Source organism: Triturus cristatus, chromosome 7, assembly GCF_964204655.1.
Source record: "Triturus cristatus chromosome 7, aTriCri1.1, whole genome shotgun sequence".
NCBI lineage: Eukaryota > Metazoa > Chordata > Amphibia > Caudata > Salamandridae > Triturus > Triturus cristatus.
The window spans coordinates 357,723,009-357,736,044 of record NC_140590.1 but is presented as its reverse complement, the minus strand read 5'-3'; the positions used below and the strand labels follow the sequence as shown (position 1 = coordinate 357,736,044).

General features: G+C 40.9%; 1 protein-coding gene across 1 annotated transcript in view; it reads left to right on the top strand.

Moving 5' to 3' along the window:
• Positions 1–1,286: 1,286 nt before the first annotated feature.
• LOC146809665 (sulfotransferase 2B1-like) overlaps positions 1,287–13,036 on the top strand; it is a 641,816-nt gene continuing 630,066 nt past the window's right edge. Inside the window, exon 1 of the mRNA XM_085616518.1 lies at positions 1,287–1,511. The gene's annotated coding sequence lies outside the window, so the exon portion shown is untranslated. The remainder of the gene's footprint in view (positions 1,512–13,036) is intronic.

Genomic DNA, 13,036 nt, shown 5'->3' with positions numbered 1-13,036 from the left:
CAAACTTCCACAAAGAAGATTCAACCAGAGGATCTTCTGGGACTGGCAAGACGTAGTTCAACAGGGTGGAGGTGCAGTGCTGCCGCTGTCACAGCTCCCACGATCGTCGCCAAAATGAAGCAAGTGAAGACGCCGGAGCGGTAAGTTTAATCACTTTTATTCAGTGTAGAAGATGACACCTCCAGTTGCCAGTTCCTCAGAACGCAGTCTGACAGGCTCACTACATTCTAAAACAGCCTCTATCTGAACGTTCTAAGGAAGAGCCCAAGAGAAGAGAAGAGAGAGGGGAGAGAAAGGATGGGTGAGACCAAGAAGAATACAACACTCCCATTAAAGAGTATTGTAATGAAAGAGAGAATGGAAACCGGGATTCCTTTTAAACTATTTTATTTTCAGGTCTGTAGATGTGAAGGTAAGAATAGTATAGCTATACTTCCCTAAATGTACTTAGCTTTCAATATTCTGGCCTCGATATTCTTTGATTCATGATATTGCGGGGGCAAATAATCAAGTAGTGCAACCACTATTTGGGAAAGAATCCACCTAGACAGCACAGCTTTAATATTTGGTCATAGCTGAGGGCTAAAAATATGCTTCTGGCTACGGGCCTGGGTCTTCCTGGGTCTTGCATGTACTGCCAAGTTAGCCAGGGCATCATGTTTCCTGCCTGGCATTTTCCCTTCAAATAACTTTTGCTAAGTTTCTTAATTGAGTTGGTCCCGTTGTTGAAACTAAATACTGCATCACCAGCAGACTGCACACAGGTTTGCTAAATGTGCGCACGTGACTGGACAGTTATACCTTGCGGATCTGGGAACAATATTCACAGCTACAAACGTGCAGAGTGGGACCTCGGTAAGCATTGAGTAAAAATACTTCCCAAGGGCTGTCGGTCGTTGTATGCCTTTCAGTGCAGCGGGCACACGGCCCCCTGCTCAAGGCTTGCAGAGCAGCAGAGGACGTGACAGTAGGAATGCCGCAGTCTTGTGGACCAGTATTGTTGGCGAAATCGAGAAAGTGCGTTTGTGAACAAGGCCTTATTATAATGTAAGTATTATATTGTAAGATGGAAAGAATCTCAAAATATAAACACGGATCTTAAACAAGGGAAAGGTACATTACTGATAAATATAGTGTTTGTACTACTTTAGGAGGATTTTAAATGTGGCAAGCCCCCTGAACCTCTATCAGTCCTGTCAGGAGATGTCTACCTGCGCAGAAAAATTAGAATATCTCTCCACCAGGCCAATCATGAGGCAAGTGGGCGTGAACTATGGGGCTCCAGTGAAGTGGGAAACAGAACACAGAAAGAACAAGGATATAGAAAGTTCGGCAGGAGAGGAGATGTCTGGCTTCTGCGCGGGCTGAAGGATTTGTGTACAGGTTGAAGTTTTTTTTTCAAGTCTACATTACTAGTTGAAGGAAACAGCTGCCCCTGGTAAAGTTGAAGAAAGAAGAACCGCCATTGATCCATTCAGGGCGTTTTTCTTGCTGTATACGCGCGGAAGTCTGTGAGTACGGCGAGGCGTGCGTAATAAGATTGTGTGCTGCACCTGGGACATGGCTTACACGACACTCGGTTTATTTACTTTTTTTTGGGGGCGGTGGGGGGATAATTGGTTTTGACATTTTCTTCTTGATGCAAAAAAAAACCTGTACCTCACCGCTTAAAGTTATGTAGTTCGTATTAGCTTGTTTTTATGTAAAGATTCACAAAGTACATTTGCAGTTTAAAATTGTAAATAACCAGTGTTACAATTACCGCGCGGTTTGGCTTTTCACATTTAAAAGGATATATTAGAAATAACAAACTGCATAAAAAGAAAAAAAACGTATCTATCGGACACACGTGATAAAAGGCTGGTTGCAATTAACGAAAAGAGACTTGTAATGTGCAACTGTTAGCCTTAAAGGCACCTTGACGATGAGGAATTGGGTGCGTAGTAGAAGACAAAGAAAAAAAGATTTAGTTATTGAATACTGAATAGCCAGTGTAGGGAGTTGTTTCTTTATATAGCGCACTAAAAGAAGTACACTGTGTAGGGTCTACAGACGAACCCTATTGGTTCACAGAGGTAAAACGGATAATACAAATGCTCTCTTTTGCGGTAGTGTGGGTGAGTAGTGTTAAGCATTTTTGACACACAGATAGGCAATATATGATACACTCACTTGACGATAAGTCCAAGACCAATTTAGAATAATATGTCGTACTTTTTATATGAATTTTGATACCACAATCTTTGTTGTCAAGTAAGTACTTTCCAAAATATTGATCTTAGCAGGTAAGTAAATGTTTTTGAGACAATGCGTCTTTACACACAATGCATTTTCTATGGGGAAAAAGACAAGTATGCATACATATATTTACAGTTGGTTTCTGGGGGTGTCTTCAGGACTTAGGGTCGTAGTGGGCCTAGGTCCAAAGTACCACCAGAAAATTCTCATTACCTGCCCGGGGAAAGGTGCTGGTTAGGATGGTAGCTGTGCACTCTATGGTGAAGGGGGTGGGGCACCTAGAAACAGGATGCAAAGGGGGACTTGGGTAAAAATCTAGGAGCTCCCAAAGGGTGGCTCAGGTCACAAGGGTCCTGGGAGCAAAGTCAGTTCATCGGTGCCTGGGCTGGGTGGCTCAGTGCAGAGTAGGTAGGTCGGCTGGGCTCAGTGCACAAAGGAGGTCCTTGTGGTTGAAGTGTGGTCGCTTGAGGGGGAAAAAGCAGGACATCTGGGCCACTCGCGATGTGAGTCTCAGTGATGCTGTTGTTTCTTGACAGCTGCTCGGTTGTGGTGCAGTGAGAATCCAGAATGGACTCCCACTGTTGGTGTTTGGTGCCGGGTGTCCAGTACCCCAAGGAGTGGTGCTACACAGCTCTGGTTGGTCCTGGTGTCTTTCCACTTGGTGGAGAGACAGGTCTGATCCTTCAGAGCATGTTGCCTCTTCTCAGTTGGCTGTGGCTTTGGTTGTGCTTGGGGACTGCAAGACAGTGGCCCAGACTCTGCTCTTCTGTGCCGGCAGACTGCAGGGGAGTAGCTCCTCTACCCCAAGGGAGATTGTTGGTAATTTTCAAAGGGCTGGCAGGCTACCTGTGTTTGTGGTAGTTCTCCAGCTACAGGACGAGGCACTCTGTCGCGATTGTCGAGAGAGTTGCGAGCAGACAGGGTTATATGCCAAAAGTTCACAGCTCTTCTTCAGTCCTGAGCTGGGCAGTGACTTTTATTCATCTTTCTTCTCTGGATCCGTCAAATCTATGCTCTTGGACTCTGGGGGTTCAACCTATATAGTCAATTTAGGGATGTTAAGGGGAGTGACAGGTAGTAGCCAATGACTGCCTGCCTTTAAGGTGTCTACACACTCTATACGCACTGGATTATGAAACGTGGGGCGTCCTGTGAAGGAAGATTGAATTTACTATAATGGCAAGCACGTTTGTTGTGCACAATACCGACATAAGCTGAAAAGTTATAAACTTAAGACCTGGCTTGATGGGCTATGAGCAATAACGAGAGAAACGCTCCGGATTCTATCTAATACATCCTTATGAACTATTTGCTTTTACCACACATGGGTATCTATGAATAAACATAGTGAAGTGAATACCACATCTCGAACAAGAGACATCGTTTTGGATAAGAGCGCCGGTATCTTATTAGAAAAACAGGAAGGCACTCTGACTGCCAATTGGAACATATGGATAGATGCCATTGGTCCTGAATCATAAATTGTTTTACTCTTGTCCCCTGGCTACTGGATCTTTTTATGGGTATCTGGATAGGTCCTGATGAAGGTGGTCCAACTACTCTACATATACCACCGAAACGCGCGAAGACCCTGTGTTCAGCCCTGTGCTTTGAGCATAGAATTCAATCTGGTCGTGGAGGTTCTCTGTCATTTATAACCTCCCCCTTGTTCAGATGCAGTTGTATGAAGATTGTGTGAGTGTGGATGTGTTTGAATGGTTTGGTGATACGGAAGTATTTATGTGAGTGTGTCCAGGGGTTGCTTTCTTCTTTAAGTGAATTTATGTATGTAAATGTGTATTATATATATTTGTTGTAATTGCAGAATGGATTTTGTCTCCTGAGATGGACAATAAAGTCTTTTTTGTGTAAAAAAACATGAAATTAAAAAAGAAGTAACAACATGAAATTTCATAAAATATATGAAGAAATGAAATAATATAAAAGAAATGAGGATTATATCGTTGAGTGTCACTGTTGTGATTCATTGTATTTTGTGGCCCAGCAGATATTAAGTCTCTTAATATAATGAATGGATAGGCCACAAGGGAGTATTTTCAGTGTTTCTTGGTTTCCTTTCCCCTCTTCTCCCTGGCCTGAAAGTATAACTCTTCGAGGGGGTCCCCATTCATGCAGTTACACCCTCTATATGACCACCTCCTGTGGGAAGTAAGCATATTCCTGTCCCTATAGGATCTAATTCCACCAAAACAAGATGGTGGAATTTGAAAGGTGGTGTCCACATCAGGTAGCCCACATTAGGGATTGTACTAGCCTGGCGTTGGACACACCTCCTAACTTACTAGTTTTCCAGCTTCTCTTGACACCAAGAGTGGGGCCAGGGCAGGGTGAGCATCTCCACTTTCTGGGGAGACATGTGTTGCATAACAAAGGTGATGGAAACCTTTAAAGCTTCTCGCCTTGGTATGCAGATGCCCTTCGGGGGAGGTGTAAACACCTCCACCCAGAGCAGGCTTTGTTCCTGACCCCTGGAAGCAAGTGACTCTCACCTCCAGGGGGACAGAAACATGTCTGTGGTGGAAGGCTGGTCAAGACCAGTCAATCAACACACTAGTAGTGGAAGGTTTTCTGGTGACTCATCGAAGGTGACCTCTGGGTTCATATATTAATAAATCGATGACTGGCATCAGTGGGGGTTTATTAATGCAAGATATTTGGTACCAAACATCTGGGGTTACAGTGAAGCCATCATGTAGATGGGGAACTCGTAATCATGTGTGTCCAGCACATAGACTCGACATAGCTTCTCTGTTCACTTGTAGGGCAGATTTACAAGAAACTAACGCAGTGCGGTTCTGCAAGTCATTTTGCTGCGCCGTGCTGCGTTAGGTTCGTGGCACAGGGATGAGACACATTTACAACAATATGTTGCATCTCTGTGCTTCCCCCCTGCACTGGCGCACAAACTGCTGCCATGCACCGGTGCAGGCACCCTTGCACCATGGATATTCCCAGTATTGTAGTCAGTACTGACAATGATCTGTGTTTCATTGCATGAGACATGGTGCTAAAGGCAAACGACCGAATCGGAAATAAATACACACATTTTCAGTTTTACAGGGTTTTCTATTGCAACGAGTCTGCCTACTTACTACTTTTTCCTGCTGTTCCCAGAAAACTTAGGTCAAATGTTTAATTGGCTAGGACAGATCAAATATGGTGGCAAATTCTTTACACTGTGCTTGAAGTGTCAATCGCTAATGCGCAGAGTTTGGTCAGAAAGATTCAGAAAAATGCTTCCTAATCAAAATGAGGTGGGGTTCTTTCTATGAATTCATGAGAATCAACTGCAAATGTGGAGATGGAGATTTGCAAGGGAAAAAATAAACACTGTCTCTTTGTTCAAATTCACAAATAGAATACTGTGTGCCCTGTGGGCCCCACCTAGCTAATTCCAATAGCTGTCATTTACACAGCAGATGCTAGCCCCCAGGGGCCGCTTCCCGTTTTGTTTATGGTTGTCAGCTGATAAGTGCGCTCTCCGTAACCTTTTAATGCTTTACAACTGCTGCAGAAGTCACCAACCATTGATGCTGGTTTATGAATTGCAAAGAATCAGTAGCACTGCTTAACCACACACTTTTCTTCCAATCTGAAGCAATTCAACAATTGACATTATGAGCCAATCTGATATTTTGCTACCTACAAAGTCTTTTTGATGCATTCCGTATTGTTTTTTTTTTTTTTACTCTTGCAGAGGGTGCAACTTTCACATCACAGGCTTTGTGAGGTGAAACTAATCGGGCTGGTCCTTCTTTTCCTACCTCATAGTGACCATCTATATTTTTCCTACAGCATAGCCTTTCTTATAAAGGGCCCCACTGAGAGTTTGACATACAATGTATTATGCTTCTGCTTCCAAAGGGTCAGTAGTGCTGGGTAAGAGTTAGTTACATTATAGGCACAATTGTGTCTCAAGTGAACAGAGCTGATTTGAGAATAGTATGTAGCTTACTTTACGCAACATCTTCTCAAGGTGTTGATCGTCTTATTACTGTCTGAACCATTTGTCTTGGCAGAGATTTTTTAACCTCAGACTGGAAGCTGCTGAGGCATCGGATCATTGCTTGAGGTAGTTCAGCACAACAACATGCTATAAGTGTATATTTAGTAAGGATGGAAACACTGGAGATGTCAAGGGAAGAAACCCGGTCAATAAGAAAGGGAGTGGGCCTACCGTTTATAACAGACTGGTTCTAAGACCCCTTTAGATATATTGGCTTTAAGATGTGCATGATGCAGTCAACTTCTTTTGGGTTATCCTACTAGGTTGGGAATTGCTGTAGGCAAGGAGGAGGAGCTGACAATTTAGGATGTTCGTGTTGTTGTGTATGTGATCCCTAGTGGAGGTTTTGACAGTCTTACATCCAGTGGCTTAAATGGCCGCAGCTGAAACAAGCAGAGTTCTTTGGTGGGATACCTACCCCGTTTGCTTCCTTGACCAATTCTTTCACCAATTCCCTGCTCCATTCCACTGCATATCCTGCTGCCTCCTATCAGGAAGATAATATCTGGAGGGGCATTCATTTCTGTTGATTTGTTATTCCCCCCCTTTAACAATGCTGAGCAATGATCATGTACCACAACTAATTCTGACGCCTTTATTTGCCAACCTCCACCATTTGTGCAACTGCTCCTGTATCTTAGGAAGCATTACCTGAAGAACAGCAGCCCCATGGCTGCATAATCCATTTCAGAAGAATTCTATTGCTTGAATGTCAGTCAATTGTGCCTTTCACCGGGTCTAATTCACTAACAGATGCTTCCTTTTTTTGTTTTCTGGGAGTCTACAGCAGCCATTATACGTTCTTTATCAGTCAGTCTCTAACATCTGTGCTCATTACAACCATCAGTGACTGGATAATATAAGGCGTGGGTGAAATTTGAATTCCGCTGGAGTAATCGGACTCATTTCAGTAATTACCCATTACTCTTGTTATGTAGAATTTCCTAACTTAACGTGATTACACCCAGTTGAGTAATTAAGAGAAATTTGAGGCAAAACTCCTACCGCAGGAGCTCAGGAACAACAGCTGGTTACTGCTGTTCATGTCCTGTAGCATTTAGTGCTATTTTTTATAGAAAAATGCTTCCATGGCCCATTTTGAGCACGAGGGTCCATTTTGAAATAAGAAAATAGCACTAAATGCTGGATTATGCTTCTCATGTAATTACACATAATTACAAGTAATATTGCTGCAATGTTTAGTAATTATACTAGAGAGAATTATGCCAGTTACGCCAACCCCTAGTTAATATCGTCCAATTTAGGACTGGAACCTTCACTGATGGTCTGTAGTCCTTCCTAAAACTTTTGGGGATTGTGTCTAATCTTGGGAATTGTCTGGTTATGTTTCCGAAAACTGGACAGTGAGCCCGAACCTGGTAAGCACATCCTCATTCTCCTCATCTTAAATTGTGGACTGTACTTTCGTTCAAATTCCTAGTTTCTGTTCATAGATTCTAGCCCTTTATTCCCTTACCTGTCTAAAGTTGTCATTAGTAATATTAAAGTCAGGCACGCATTCACTTTGACAGACTGCAGAAGATGTGATGTTGTAGTGACCTCTTCTCATAGTGTCCTCAAACTCGTTTTGCTACTACCCCCTATGCTAACTTTTGCTTTCCCTTCACCTGCTTGTGCTCATCCACTATGTTACATCTGTCTGCATCACATCCAGCTGAGCTGCCTCTCCTGTACTTACCACCTGCCTTTGTGCCTCCCTGTACACCTGCTAGGGCACTACTCCCCCATAACCCTGAGAGGTAGGTGTAGTATACTGTTGCAGAGTAGAGAGTAGGATCTAATTTGGTTCTTCATCTGGCTAATCTGGTAATTTAGCTTTTGTTTGGTATTTTACAAGACTGCAGTCCTAAGGTTCTTGATACTGCTTTGTGGTGTATGCTAGATTATGAGTGCCTGAAATGAACCAGTTGCAATTTGCCTTTTGGACTGCTCTAATTTGCTTTTAAGATTTGTGATGTTTTCTGTTGTAATAACCCTGCTCACTGGTCTATGTTTTGAAGTCAGTTTTATTATGAGACAGACTTTAGACGTGCTTACCAAAGGCCAGCTGGTTTTTAACTGACTTCCAACCTCTGAGATTGAAATACAACATTCTTTAAGGTGAAATTCAGCTTAAAGCTACAACACATCTCCCTTTCTCAATAACAAGGAAACTATATGAAACAAGATTGCCATATGAATACTGATTAGCATTGGGTATAAACATTTATTAAGAATAAACATACTTGGAAGATGGAAATATTTAAAAAAAATAACAATCGTTCATGTCTCTTCGCATAAGGCATAATCATTTCTTAGGAATTAAAATAAACACATTGGAACAAAGAAAACATACAAAGAAATAAGAACACCAGCTTTAAAAGTAACTTTAGGATAGAGCCTCTTAAGACACAAAATCACTCAGCCACATGGGTGCTCTACTGAATGTGTGTAGGGCACATGTCAAACCTTCTACTCTTCCACTCCTGCTCATGGAATGTTGGCTGAGCAATTGGGTATCCCCTGAAGCCGACTTCGCTTCCCTCTTCTTGTCTGTCCAAGTCTAACATTTCTTCATCAGACATCAACATAAACCCATTACATCCTTCATGTACCCCACTACAGTCATCCTTCCTCTGATATATGGAACCACCCTTCTAACATTCCATCTTTGACTATTCTCCAACTCTATCGGCATTTTCTTCTTTGTAAGGTCCTTTAAATTTTGATAGACCAGGTGATATACTCCCAGACCTAATTTTAACTCCATCACCTTTTACCCTAGTTTGGTCATTGTGGTGCGAAATACCCACACCATATCTCTGTTAGCCTCTTCAAAATGGAAACCACTCTTGATGGCCTTCTCTAGGGTTCCCTTCACTAACCTGTTCACCCTTTCCACCTGCCCATTGGATTGGACATTATGCAATGAAGTTATGTGCTTGATTACATTTTACCAAATAAATCTTTCATTTGTTCCAAAACTATGGCGATGTATAGCAGTACTCTTCCACAAGTGACAACATCCTTCAGAATTTTAATGGTGTTAAAGGTGGTGATTCTATTCATGAAAATTGCCTCCAGCCACGTGGAATGAACGTCAATATTTACAACCGCAAAGCGCTGTGTATCAGCTTTCTCTGTAGGGGCCTGTATTTGACCCGATGGCCGCATGTTCCATTTCTGGTGGGTCTACAAAGCCTTTCATCCTTCTGAGGTCAACAAAATGAGTGCCATTGAGTTGGGTAACAATAAACATCTGTTATTCTGTCCCAAGACAACCTAGGGGGAACGTGTGCTGTACAACTACACATGGCATGTTATCAGGAAGGAATTGAAAAAGATCAATGAAATTCACACAGATTTTAACTCAAGGTAAACCTGAATCATTAATATGCTGAGGTTGGCTACTTTCGTTGATCACAGCTCTCAACCGCTTCTCACCCTCTTTGCATACCGTATAAGCAATGACATATCTAGTATCCTCCACTTCTACTTTCCACCGGCTCAATTACATCATCCAAGACAATTTGTTCTAGCATTGACTTTGCTTCATCTCTTATCAGGAAGGGTATTCACCTATCTCGGAGTCTCACAGGCACCTCTCCCTTTCTAAAACAATTGCATGCATGCAATTCTTTATAGTGGCCAGTTTATTTTGAAAGACAGATTGAAAGTGATTGAGCACTCCATCTAGAGCAGAATCTGAAATCACCATCACCTGATCAGGCGCTCTTTGGTTAATTATTATATTCAAATCGTATTTTTTGACCCATCCTCAAATTTTGATTAGACGAATTCCTGCACTCCAAAATTTATAACAATGGGTATTTAACCATAATCAGTTTCAACATCAATGCAAAAGAGTTCTATTTTTTCACAGGATAGGGACCAGAGATAGATTCATGCACAAATTTCAAATACCATTTTAGCAAATTTTAATGTAGAACATAATTGTTTTTTACAGGTAAGCCAAAAACCACATCATGTCAATTCTTGATGAGACTAAATACATTCAAGGTAAATCCCAAAATGAGTATAGATAGCAGAACATTTCCATTAGGGAATACATGTATAAGTCCTTTTTATTTTTATTGAAAACCAATATCAAATTGCATTAAATACAAATATACATCCTTTACAGTCCATGACATCCAAAGGGGTAAAAAAAAAGGGTGACATTAATAGATCATAAAATATCCCCAAAAAAATACAAACAATAAAATACTGACTTAAGAATCAGAATCAAAATACCATTGCCAGATCTTCTCAAATTGCTTCAGTCCTCCTATCCGTGAAGCATAAATTCGTTCACTTCTTTTAACCTGTCTCATTTTCCAAACCCAATTGATCTTAGTTGGTATTAAATCAGTCCGCCATCTTTGAAGAAGGAGTGATCGAGTAACTGCCATACAAATATATAACAATTTAATCACCTTCATGGGAAGCCCTAGATCTGAATCATAGCCCCAAACTATTAGTCGATCATTAAATCCAATAGACATTGAGCCTTCGGTTGCCAGATATTAAAAAATATTGTTTCAAAACTTCTGGATCCTGGGGCAATGTAATATTATGTGGGTACAATTGGCAGCAGGGTGAGTATGACACCGAAAACAATATCCCGATTGATTGGGATAGACTTTAGCTACAAAACAAGGGGTTCTATATAGTAACCACTTGCTAAAATATAGCATCCTCCTCCAGTTGGCCGCTCTAACTGCACTGAAATTAAGTTTATTAATTGTAGTCCATGTGTTAACTGAGATTTCCAAGTCCTCATGTTTACCCCATTTTGTTGCGGCCTTATCCGCCAAGTGTGCTCCTTTGATTACGGCTAGGCATTTTATCCAATCCCCCGGCTTTTTAACTAACCTCTCTTCCAGCAGGTCTAATACTAGCTGTTTCTGACCAATAATCTGAGGGAGATCTAGCTTGCTAAAAATTTTTATGATAATATTATAAGAACCAAGAAGAAGGAAGTTGCCGGGAACTAATTGCGACATCTCCCTTACAGTCAACCATCTATCATTCCGAAGAAAATCACAAAGTTTATGAAACCCAGCCTTTGTCCAGTTTTGTATAGATAAAAGCGAATCTCTAATGCCTACTGAAATAAAAAGATCTGCTAATGGGGTTATGGCATTGATTATAGGAATAGAATACCGTCTAAAAATGCCTGACGCTTGTGAAAAAAACAGTCCACACACTTACATCTGACTAATTTCAGAGATCTAAATATTGATAATGGACAGTGAATCTGATTTTCCTTACACATTAAATTTATAAAGAAGTTGATAAAAAGATCCGACTGTAAACCCTGCTTAAATCTCGACATATATTGTGCAAAATACACAAAATAATATTCCTTCAGATTGGGGAGGGCAATGCCACCATCTTCCAACTTTTCATATAAAGTGCTAAGTGCAATACGAGGGATTTTTTTGTCCCAAAGGAATGATGTAAACAATGACTCTATTTTCAAAAAGAAAGAATTAACTAGCACACAAGGAATTGTTGAAAAAAGAAAATTAAACAGTAGAAGCACCAACATTTTGATCAAGGCAACCCGACCAAGAATGGTTAAAGGGAGAGAGCTCCAGCGTGCAATTAAATCCTGGATTTTTCGTAACAATGGAACAAAATTCAACTCCTATAATTCTGAAATAAATGGCGAAAAATAGATCCCCAGATATCTCTTGGGGTTAGAGTTAAGGCACAAGAAAATATCTGGATGCACAACCCTAGATGCACAGCCACATAAAATTATCTTTTTATTAATTTTATAACTGCTGAATGACTCATAAAGATCAAAGATCTGGAAAGCTCTAACCTGCACTTCCTCTTCTGGTTTTAAAATGAGCATAATGTCATCTGCGTATAATTTATTTTGCTCATATTTAAAAGTGGAGGACGAATGTCTCCGTTGTTCCGAATTGCAATCGCGAGAGGCTCAATAAAAAAAGCGAACAACACGGGGGAAAGCGGGCATCCCTGCCGGGTTCCCCTTTTAACTTTTACTTGGCCCACCTGAGCGCCATTGATAATAATATTGGCCTCTGCATTCATATATAGCTTCTCAATCAACCCAGTAATTTTAGAGGATATGCCAAATTTCGATAAAATGCAAAATAAAGTTTCCCAGATAACCAAATTGAATGCCTTTTCGGCATCTAAAAATAATACTAATGCTGGAATCTACCGGGTCTCAAAATAGTGTAGTGCTTCCATTAAAAAATGTGTATTGGTTCCGAGCTGCATCCCAGCAATAAAACCATTCTGATCAGAATGTATTAAATGTGAAGCTATCCCATTAAAATGATTGGCTAAAAGTTTGGTAATTAATATGTAGTCGGAATTTAAAAGCGTTATCGCGCGATATGAATTAGGGTCTTTGCTATTTTTACCTTTTTTTAGGAAACTGACTACATTCCTTTTTCTGAAAGAGAGAGGTATAGATCCTCCTTCAAGAATTGAATTTGCCAATAAAAGAAAAAAATCCTCAATTTCACTCATAAACGTCTTAAAAAACTCAGCTGGAAGGCCATCAGCCCACAGGCTTTCCCAGTTGGAAGGTTTTTAATAACTTCCCCTAACTCTTCTTTTGTAAATGGTCTTGCCATACTCCTTTTATCTAATTCTGTTAATGCAGGTAATTCATTTGCTTGAAGGAACTCCCCCAAAGATGACCTATCGATGGAGTGAAGTTGGCCATATATCGTCTCATAATGTTGAACCATGATATTTCCAACAGCATCTATATCCTCCAAT